This window comes from Uranotaenia lowii, chromosome 2, assembly GCF_029784155.1.
Source record: "Uranotaenia lowii strain MFRU-FL chromosome 2, ASM2978415v1, whole genome shotgun sequence".
NCBI lineage: Eukaryota > Metazoa > Arthropoda > Insecta > Diptera > Culicidae > Uranotaenia > Uranotaenia lowii.
Genome location: NC_073692.1, coordinates 351,146,334 through 351,154,458, shown reverse-complemented (window position 1 = coordinate 351,154,458; position 8,125 = coordinate 351,146,334).

The following is an 8,125-nucleotide window of genomic DNA, read 5'->3' as shown; positions in this document are numbered from 1 at the left end:
TTCGACTGATGTTGTGTTTTTTTATTGAATGGAATCCGAAAGCATTTATGAGGAGAACAAATGACAATTCGTGGTAATGTAAAAATGAAAGAAAAATTAGTGATATTCTATTTTTTGTGGCTCCTGAGACTGTATCCGGGTTGGTGGATCCAGAGAGCTTCAATTAAAACTTTGAAGTGAGGTAAGTTTAAGATGTTCCAGATTCTTAAAAACGTTTTTGCAGCTGTAGGAAGAAATTTATTGAAAAATCTTCTAAAAGCTTCAAGATTTTATTACGGTTAAGAATATCTTGGATATCGAGTGAAAGGAATAAATTTTCAAAAACCTCAATATCAACCGAAGATCTAAAGTTACTTGTGATTGAAAAAAAAAATCAATTTATTTACGAAGGCATTCTAGTTTCGCTGTGATAAAACGATGTAAAAGTTTCATGTTCTCATACTTCGTTCTGTTGATAGTTTTTCACTGTTTTCACGACCAGATTTATTCAGGAAGCTGTACTTAGATAGCACTCTATTAAATATAGGCTTCAGTTATAGAGTGCAAGACCCTGGAAGACTTCACCTTTAGCGAAACAAATGCAGCGCTGCTTGAATTATTAGGATAATGATCATCAAACCCGGAGCTGAAAAGGACCAAACCGGTCACAGAAGTGCCGCAGATAAAGGGTGGTACGGTTAACATTTGATCAATATCAACTTGACGTATTTCTTTCAATTTTGCATTTAAAAAACCTGAACACCCCTCATTTTGAAGGTGTGTGTGTGTGTGTAGATTGTTGCTCCTATTTTGATTTTGGAATTCACTCTTCAGTTGTCAAAATGCCGTCCAAGGAAGAAGTGCAGCGTATAAAAATTTTGCTCGCGCATCGCAAAAATCCGAGCTACTTGCACGCAAAGCTGGCAAAATCGCTAAAAGTTGCCAAATCAACCGTAACAAATGTAATTAAAGTTTTTTGGGGAACGTTTGTCAACAGCCAGGAAGTCTGGATCGGGGGGAAACCGAAAACCGGAAGCCGCTGAGACGACAAAGAGATTTGCCGGTAGTTTCAAGCGAAACCCTAACCTCTCTCTCCGAGATGCCGCAAATAAGCTGGGTGTATCGTCTACAACCGTGCATCGAGCCAAAAAACGAGCCGGAGTATCGACTTACAAGAAGGTAGTGACTCCAAATCGCGATGATAAACAAAATAAGATGGCCAAAGCGCGATCCCGGAGGCTGTACAAGACGATGCTGACGAAGTTTGACTGCGTGGTAATGGACGACGAAACCTACGTCAAAGCCGACTACAAGCAGCTTCCGGGACAGGAATTTTATACGGCAAAAGGAAGGGGAAAGGTAGCAGATATTTTCAAGCACATGAAACTGTCAAAGTTCGCGAAGAAATATCTGGTTTGGTAAGCCATCTGTACCTGTGGCTTGAAAAGCAGCATTTTCATAGCTTCCGAGACTGTCAACCAAGAAATTTACGTGAAAGAGTGTTCGAATAATTGTCTGTTGCCTTTCCTGAAGAAACACGGTTGTTCCGTACTGTTTTGGCCGGATTTGGCATCTTGCCATTACGGTAAAAAGGCCATGGAGTGGTACGCCGCCAACAACGTGCAGGTGGTTCCCAAGGACAAGAACCCTCCAAACAAGCCAGAGCACCGCCCAATTGAGAAATACTGGGCTATTGTCAAGCGGAACCTAAAGAAGACCAAAAAACTGCTAAGAACGGGCAGCAGTTCAAGGCAAACTGGCTTTCGGCGGCGAAGAAGGTGTACATGGTGGCTGTACAAAATCTGATGGCAGGGGTTAAGCGTAAGGCCCGGCAATTCGGATTTGGAAAAGCGGAAGCCTAACCGAATATTTTTCCTGAATTGGATACTAATTAAACTTGAAAAAAAAATTTAATTTAATTTTTTGAATAAACGATTTCAGCGATTTACACGCGTTTTCCCTTGACCAAATTTTGACCGTATCACCCGTTAACATGATTTTTTAATTGAAATTTTTCAGCAATTGATCCATATTGCTGTAAAATCAGAAATTGATCTATCAGATTCGGAACTCTGTTATGTTTGAGAGTAAACTTTAGGTCAGGGGTGAGCAACCTTTTGAAGCATCGGGCCACTTTTAATTTGAAATTCTTTCGGCGGGCCGCATTAAAATAAAACTCCGGTAATAATAGTTGACAGAGTTTTATGTATTTTTTTATTACCACAAATTTATGAGAACTAAAAACTGTAAATAAAACAAATCCATGTAATTGTATAAACATTTTTTTTTCAATTGAAGGTGATTAAACCAGCCGAAATCGAATAGGTTCATCACTAAATCTTGATCATTTTACAATAATTGAAATGTTTTTATTTATCTGGAATGTTTAGTGAATTTTCCTTTATTTATAAAGAGGAAACATCTTTTTTTCCCTTTTATTTATAAAAAACTAAAAAAATTGTGAAAGTCTTTATATGGTTCGTAAAAAGATTTGAACCATTTTCTGAGAAAAACCCTTTGTTTCGAACCAATATTTTCCATCATTACTTCTCTTAAGAAGTTTAATAGTGCTCAACCATAGCGATTTTTTCTCTGCGCATTTTCGAAATGTTTTTTCACAGTTTATTTAAGTTTTGTCGTGAAGCCTCAATTTTTTTCCATAAACGGTGATTTTTTTTTAAATTTGAAGTTCCGTATGAAATCATTGCATTGAGATGTTGAGCAAGGTTTCAAAATCAAGAAAAAAAAAGATTTTCACGGATTTTAACCAGATTTGTCAATGTTACTTACAGTTTACATTTTTGATTCTAGAAAATTTTTACAGATTCCAATAAATTCTATTAAATTAATTTAGATACCTCTGGCTTTCTTGAGCTGTATCATGAAAATCTTATGACTTTGGTAATGTGGATTGCTAATTTTAAAGTTAAATGACTCAATTTAGTCAATGTTTAGCATGATTTGCCTATGAAATTTTTTAAAATAGCAGCACACATAATACGAGAAACAACAATCCAAATTTTTCCAAGATACCAGGAATCTCAGAACTGATTTTAATTTATTCAGGGGCGCTGAATCATTCCTTTTTTTTGTCAGCTCTGGTTATCGAAATATCTTTTAAAAATATGTTGATAAATTAGTTATTAAATTTAATTACTTTTTTGACAAAACTGTAAAATGCAGAAAAACTTCTTGACTCAATGATCAACTTTCCCAAAGACCGCTAATAATTTAGAATTCTGAGATAAAAAAAAGTTATGGAAGTTTTCTACGGGAACTACGGGAACTACGGGAACTTTGGCAAAATTTTAAAGAAAAGTTAAACTGAATTGAATCATTTATATTTTTAAAACCGTTAGCTATATCATTTTGCAGTGTTCAACAAAGTTGTTGGATAAATTAAAATATTCAATATTCAATAACTTTCTGTAATGATGTCAGAAGAAGTTGTAATATTACTTTCTTTAATTTCTATAAATTGTGGAATCAATTTATTGAATGCGTTGTATCTCTGATACATGATACATGAAAATCTTTGCAAAATTTATGTCCATGATTGAATGAAGGGTAGTAAATAGATGAAAGTAAGCTTTTAGTTTTTAAGTAGATTTATAGGTTAGTTATGAAAAGACGTACAGCCGAATAAGGCTTAAAAACTGAATAAACATGGACATCTTAATATTAACATTTAACAACCAGTACCGATATGGAAATCGAACCCATGCCTCAGGTGGACCAAATTACAGTGTCACCAAGCTAACTACACGGTCACCAAGACGCGAAAGATTGATTGTACCAAAACTGATCACCGAAGTGATAGATAGAAGTGAGAGACAAAATCTGTGAAATGTTTTGAATTAGGGACGCCAGTTGAATCATAGGCACCAAAAATACTGTTCCGCTGTGTCATCGTTACAAACTTTTTGGTTTGAATCACAGAATTACAAATATTGTTTTTTGTCGAGAAATCAGAGTTTCGCTGAGTTCTGTCGATAAGAAATCTGTAACCGTTCACCCAGTTTATATTATACAACTTCGTTCATTTCTGTCGTTAAACAAGAACTTCCCTTCATCATACGACTTTAACTTCGCTTGAATCGAAAAATAAAGACTTAACTAACTCCTATATTTCGTTTTTCCAATAAGTAAAAAGAACTCAATAAAAAGCTTAAATCCTACAAAAAAGTTAACAATCTGGATGAGTAGATATGGAACAAATGCAAATGCAAACAAGCGACGTGCATATTAAGTTATTGATATATAATTTTTTTTTCTTTGGTTTAGTAGGGACTGCTTTTTTATGATAATTTTCAATCTATCGTAGAAAAAAATCGTGAAATAAATTTAACTTGAGATAAGCTTCGCGGGCCGCACAAACATGTCTCGAGGGCCGCGCGTTGCTCACCCCTGCTTTAGGTGATTGGAAAAGAAAGATCTCGAAAAAAACACTTGAAGCGAATCATTCGGTTAGTTAAGTAGATTGTTTAGCATGAATTTGACAAGATAACTGACAACGTGTTTCTTATTTTACAGACTAAAAAATTTTTAAAATTCCGGCCGGATAGTCGCTGAATAAAACCAATTATTTATACCAAAGGACGGGACAAAATTTTACTTTAAGAAACATGAATAAAAAGCAATGTTTATGAATATCAATCAATAATAACAGAATATTTGTTGGTTTCTAGGAAGTCTGTTTGAAATTTCTGTTTTTCCAGCAATTGAGTTTGCTGGTTTTTTTTACCAAGGAAAACCAGCGGGACAAAAATCAAAAAAAAAAAAAAAAATGCCGTGAACACCAGGTCCCTACGCACCATCTATTCATCGACTTCAAAGCTGCATACGACACGATCGACCGTAACGAGCTATGGAAAATCATGGACGAGAACGGATTTTCCGGGAAGCTGATCAGACTGATCAAGGCGACGATGGCGATTTCGGGTGAATTGTCGAGTTCATTCGAATCGCGCAGGGGGCTTCGACAAGGTGATGGTCTATCCTGCATGATGTTCAACGTGGCGCTAGAAGGTGTTATTCGACGAGCGGTGGGCGAAATGCGGGGCACGATTTTCAACAGATCCAGTCAACTTATCTGCTTTGCCGATGACATTGATATAGTCGGCAGATCATCTGCGGCGGTGGGGGAGATCTACCGCAAACTGAAACGCGAAGCAGGAAGGATTGGGTTGATGATTAATACGTCCAAGACGAAGTACATGCTGGCCTACGGATCCGAGACCGACCGAACCCGCTTGTCCAGTAATAACAAGGTCACGATTGACGGCGACGAGCTGGAGATAGTCGAAGACTTTTTCTATCTCGGCTCACTGGTGACCGCAGACAATGACACCAGCCGTGAGATCCGGAGGCGAATTATCAACGGAAGTCGTGCCTACTATGGACTTGGTACGAAGTGTAACCTGTATACGACGCTCATTAGACCGGTTGTTCTCTACGGGCACGAGACATGGATATTGCTCGAGGTGGACCTGCGTACACTCGGAGTATTCGAGCGACGAGTGTTAAGAACCATCTTTGGCGGCGTACAGGAGAACGGAGTGTGGAGGCGAAGGATGGACCACGAGCGCGCGCGACTCTACGGCGAACCCAGTATCCAGAAGGTGGTGAAAGCTGGCCGGATACGCTGGGCAGGACATGTTGCGAGAATGCCGGACGACTGTCCTGCAAAACAGGTGTTCGCTACGAATCCGGTAGGAACAAGAGCAGGGGCGCAACGAGCGAGGTGGTTAGACCAAGTGGAGCGTGATCTGGCGAACGTAGGGTGCCCGAGAAATTGGAGAACGGTTGCTATGAACCGAGTGAATTTTAGGAATTATGTTCGTCAAGTTATGTCGTGAGACGGAATACTATGTAAATAAAATAAAATAAAATAATTAAAAAATACTTTGCGTTGAAGTATGGATGTCACATTTTCAATATTTTCAAGTTATTTTAGAAAAAAAAAACGTGTAAATTTCTCAAAGAATAAAATGCGTAAGATCTTACTAGGGGAAGAGGGGGGTTTTTGAAATGATCACCTCCTTACAGAGGGCGCGTACCTCAGCCTTGTCACCAAGGGCTTCGGCCGCCTTAGCCGTAAGGGTCCCGCTGGAGTTTCCCGCACTACGCTTTAGCTCTAGGATCATCTTGCCGGTGCGTGTCCGACTGATTCTCCGAACTTTTTCACCGAGATCGGCGAGGTCCTCATTAGTACGCATCTGTCGCAAAACATCCGCGTACGTGCCCTCAGGTTCCTTGACGACAATCGCCTCTCCCCTCTCCCTGACGCGACGTTTGCGTCGTTGGGGTCGGGGTTTGGCTTTTTTCGTCTCCGCCCCTTAGGGCCTCCCCCTTTTGTCATCCGGTATTTGCGCTCGTCGGCTCACCTACGTTCTCTGCAGGGCCTTCCGCCCGCTTGGAAGCGCTGGCCGCAGGATCCTGCCGGACAGACGGGTCCTTCGCTCTTTTTTTAGGGTCACCAATGGATGGTCCTTCGCTCTTTTTTTAGGGTCACCGGGTCTGAGTTCCCCGGGAGACCCTTTCTTACGTTTGCTGTTGCCGGCAAACGCAAGACTGCCTTCAGTTTGGGCAATGGCTGCATGGTTAGCTTCTCGCGTATTTCCTTGTGGATGTTGGACTTCCCCTTCACACATTCCACAAGGTCAGCGATGCCAGCCATGGCCGTGACCAACTCTACTGGAGCTCCCGGATTTTGAAGTTCCGGGGAGCTCAGTAGGTCCTCCAGCGCTTCCTGCACTCCATCGTAAGGGTCCGCTCGAACCTCGCTCGGTGTTTCCACCGACTTCGCCGTCGGGTCCACCGGGTTGGCAAATTGCCTAACCGGCGAGCGCCTAAGGCCACTCCCGCTGAACGGGTTTTGGCTCTCGCCTTTATCCGTTCCGTCCCTTTTTGTTTTGTTGATGTTTTTGCTCATTTTGAATCCCACGAGTAGCTAGGTAAAAAAAACGGACAACTGCGCCAGTGACCTGCTTAGCGTGAAGCCGCCACTGACCGATCCCTTACTGGCGTACGACTTAAGCGCCACTCCGTTAGGAGATCGTACGCCACGATTTAATATGCCCGGTGAGACTCCGCCGAGGTCGAGTCCATAAATTATCCTTACAAGTGATTAAGGATCGGAACAGAAAGGGCTCTCCAAATAGCTAACCCAAAAGCGACGAAACTAACGCATAATCCCGAATTCGAATCACGTGAAATAGACCAAAAGAATTGCTCAGTTATAGATCGCTCATACCTGGTAATAACATCACCGAGCTAACGACCTCCCGTTCCCCAATTGTAACGACAGCTTATTTGCACATGGAACCCCCTAGTCTTTCCCCGGAATCCCCAAGAGTGGTCAAAATCTTCAATCAATCGAAGAAAACAATCGAATCACAGTTTACAATATATATTAGAATTTATTCCCTAACTTTAAAGAAAACATTTAACGTTTTAAATTTGAATCCTATCTAACCTACTTGCGTGCAATTTTTAAACGCCTAAATTTATACCTCACCATACCATACCTCACCATACGTGTTTTCATGCGGCAAGCTTTCGAGCAGCATAGCTTGTCGCACTGGAATTTATGCTTTTGATAGTGGGGCTTCCGTAAAGGATGGAACGGAAATTCGGCCTCGACACTAAATGTTGTGCAAAACGGAAATCAGATCACCGTCGTTCATGAAATGCACAAATTCCCAACTAGAGAGTCATATATGGATGACCCCTTCAATGCCAATCACTGGTTATTGGTATGGACTCACCGATTCCTTCGCTCCTGTTACTCGCAGCCGATGGAGAGACGACTGGCGGGACTAATATGTAACGATCACGCTGCTCTGGATGCTGTTGGCTATGCTAGCACCGTTCGGGCGCTCGCTGAAGGTGTCGATATCGAACGTCTCACCACCTGTGCTGAGCCGATGTGCCTGTGCTTGACCTGGGGTCAAAGGTCGCTGACCGACGCTGTGGCTCGCTACCTGACCTTGAACGGCTGCTAAGTGTTGTTAGATGTTGGCTGCAACGATAGTCTGTGCTGCTCTGACCACGTAGAGTTCCCGTAACTCCCACCAGGACGTTATGTTGGCGAAACGTCCCGTTTCCGACGAATGCTGTTGTCGGGTGTTTCCGGCGCAACGGG